This window comes from Odontomachus brunneus, unplaced genomic scaffold (assembly GCF_010583005.1).
Source record: "Odontomachus brunneus isolate Ranch 3 - 2012 unplaced genomic scaffold, Obru_v1 Obru_scaffold_192, whole genome shotgun sequence".
Taxonomy (NCBI): domain Eukaryota; kingdom Metazoa; phylum Arthropoda; class Insecta; order Hymenoptera; family Formicidae; genus Odontomachus; species Odontomachus brunneus.
Window position 1 is genome coordinate 283,847 of NW_022639642.1, and position 3,902 is coordinate 287,748.

The following is a 3,902-nucleotide window of genomic DNA, read 5'->3' on the forward strand; positions in this document are numbered from 1 at the left end:
GTGACATATTATGAAGATTTGAGAATTTTTTCAGAATTTTTTATAAACTTTATAGTACTTCAAGAAAATGCAAAAAATGCAGCACTAAAAAGTTAATTAAAAAATTCTGAAAAAATTCTTAGAGCTCTATCAGAAGAAAATAAACAATATTTATCTCTTGCACTTTTTCGGTAAAGTTGATAGAATTCGAGTAATAAAAATTACTGAAACCAATAATTTTGTAGATATTTTCGTAAATATAATACAAGTAAAATAAAATAAAATATTGTAAATAAAATATTGTAAATAAAAATAAATATAATAGAATATAGTAAATATAGTAAAATATAGTAAAATAAAATATTATAAATAAAATACAAGTAAATTATTTTATAAATCTGAATAATTTATTTTAAAATATTAAAAGTATTTTTTTATGTTTCAAATTAAAGTTTCTTTCATTATCAGAAAAAAAATTAAATAAATTTACAAAATAATTTATTTTACTTACTTTTAAAACATGTAAATATTTTTTAAATATACTTTCTACATACTTTTTAAAACATATATTTTAAAAGAATCTATTCTCTTCTTTTAAATAAATCATATACTTTCGTATATGAATATACCATACGTATACAATATAAAGCATCTCTCAATCAAAGTGATAGTGACGCAGTAGATAAGGTGAACGACACAAGAATCAGCCCAAGTAACAGACTCACGTCAAAATGACGTAAAATGACGAAATATCATTTTTTAAAATCATGAAAATAAAACTTTTATTTCGTTCAAGGAAACCATGTCATTTCATGAAACAACACTATTGTTTTAAATAATATTTTTTAAAAGTTTCTCTCAAAATTTAGTAATTCGATTTGTTTAATTTGGATTTTCTTGGATTTTTAATTTTTTTTTGTAGGATTAATCATTATAACATTTTGTTAAAAATGTAAAAGTAATTATCACTGGTTCACTACATTACATCAATATTTATCGCATGTCGAATATTACATTGTTTCAATATCTATCAATAAACCAATAAACAACAAGTAAAAATTATATAACTATTATTTGGTGTTTGCTAGGTATGTTATAATATACTGTGAACAATATAAGGATACATTATATAAGCATGAATTGTAAGAACATCGTTGGAGTCATCAGAATCACCGCGTGCGTGCCGATCGTCAGGTTAAGCAACAGTTTAATGCGGTCAGGACATGGGTGGCCAGCGGTATTAATATCCGCTTGGGATCGAAATTATTGCAGGAGGATTCATTGAAAATTTGGAATGTATTGACAACCTTCGATATCTAGTAGAGTTTATGAGACATGAGAAAATTAGGAATATAAGTATATTTTTGTAAACATTATGATTTTCTCATTTTTCACCTTCGCATAATAATTCTCAGTATTTGATTACTATCAATATTTAACAGTGATTTTATTATCAGTATTCACCAGAAATTAAGTACTGGCCAAAAAATTACTGAATTACTGGTAATATTTAATCACTAATAATTTTTCAGTATTTCTTAGTATGATATTTCTATAAGGGTAGGAGAGAGATCGTTTCCTTATGTAGATTGAGACCAGGCCATACCCTTATAGAAATATACTAAGAATCATTGATAATTACTTATTATCCAGTATTTTTAATACTGAAAATAAGTAATTATCAATGATTCTTAGTATGATATTTCTATAAGAGTACTTCATTAAATAACTCTTTATTCAGATTTAACATTGTGAATTCTCCTGACTGTCCCTCGTGTCATGTTACGGAGAGTCCGGACCATATAGTCTAGTAATGTCCACGTTTTAATAAACAAAGAAAAAAATTCATGGAGAAAGGAATGTTAAGCTTTATAACTCCCCTTATAGAAATATCATACTAAGAATCATTGATAATTACTTATTATCCAGTATTTTTAATACTGAAAATAAGTAATTATCAATAATTCTTAGTATGATATTTCTATAAGGGTCTGCCTTGGCCGGTGCAGTCGATCCTGACCTCATTGAACCTATTCAGTTATTCTCTCTTAGGAAACTTTATTTCAAATATTGGCATAAATATTTAAACCAGAGGAGATGGGTTAGGCGACAGTTTCCCGAAAAGTGGTGGAGATAATGTTGGTACCAAGAGAAATCTCTACACGATATAATTTAAAGATCTGTTTTTTGTAACTGCACTGCTGAACTAATACAAAAGGTTAGAGTGAGAAAACGTATACTTGCCTTATTTCAATTTATTGCACCAATTTAGCAGTGCAGTTACAAAGAATAGAATCTTTAAATTATATCGTGTAGAGATTTTCCTTGGTATCAACATTATCCCCTCCACTTTTCGGGAAACTGTCGCCTAACCGAGGAGGTGGAATTATTTAGTTACTCAAAGATGTCAATTAAATAACCAAGAATTCCATACTTGATATTTGATGTTTAAATAATTAAGGCGACCATGTTTATTTTGTTTTAATATTCCATAAATAACCAAATTTAGATCTTAAGTTCATATATTGTATAACACAGTAATAGATATATTGTATTGTATAAAATTCTAGAGAAAACATGTTATTTATCTTAAGTATGTAATCTAGAGGTCGGATAGGCTAGTACCTAGACCTGTACACTTTTATTGTACACTTTTTATTTCAATAAAAAAAAAAAGAAAAAAAACCACAGTAATAACCTTACGGTGGGTCGAACAGTCGCAGGCGTTAATCGTAATTTCGCGCGTATAGAAACAATGTAGATAATGACTTACCAGTGGTCGTCCACCGCGCGATTGCTCTTTGTACCCCTGGATGGCGCTCTCGTGGCTTACGTGGATCGGCACCTTCAGGACCTTTAGATGCTGCCGACTCTGGGGAACATCGTTCTGGGGGTCGATTGTGTATCTCAAATCGGAGTGAAAATGACAAAAGTGGGCAAATTTACTAGCATATTTATAATTTCATTGGATAATACCTAGTGAATTTGCTCACTTTTATAATTTTTACTCCGTTTCGAGATAGGCTGCATTCAGTAGACTCAACAGTTGAGACATCTGTTTCCGATGGATCGAACTCCGCTATGAATTTTCTACTGGATTCATTTGTGATATCGCTACTAGTAAAGATGGCTACTTCTAATGTATTACTTTAAAATAAAAGCGGATAAGGTTAAGTTAAGAGTAGTTTGACAGAAAATTAAATTTGAAATACTTACGAATAATTTATAAAACAACATTGCATTATAAAGTTATGTTATGTTATTACAGGAAATCTATACGTTCATACAGGACCTAAGCAGAATAGCTATCTTGTGAACTTACGACAATGTGTAATACAGTTTAATTATTGTTAATTTAATATTTTTACATGTATAAGTATGTATAAGTATTTCTTACACTTATAAATATTTCTTGTAAATGTTAACAAAATAATATATATGATTAAGGTTTAAGGATCGATTGTTCCAACTTCTTGGTAAGTTAATTGATAGTTAAATTATATCTCTGTCTTTGTTTTTCCTTCAAATTAAGTAAAGATAAACATATGATTTAATACTTAAAAACAAATATGCCTTACATTTTTATTTTAAGGCATAATTGTTTTTAACCATTAAGTCAGCCATTAGTTTAAGCCTTTACAGATATTATACTAGTAATAACAAAACAATAAATCAAAATATTTTTTATGCCAGTAATGTCAGTAATACATGCAAGTATATTACAAAAAGAGAGGTTAGATTATTAATAATAATAAATATATTACATTAAATTATTTCGAATAATAAAATTTATTATTATTCTTACATACCTGATTGAAGACGAGTATGAAAATCAGCATTTTCTATTATTTTATATAACTCTCCTTTATATTGATATATTTTTTCTATGACATCACTTTTCTCACTAGACGTCGCCATGTTAG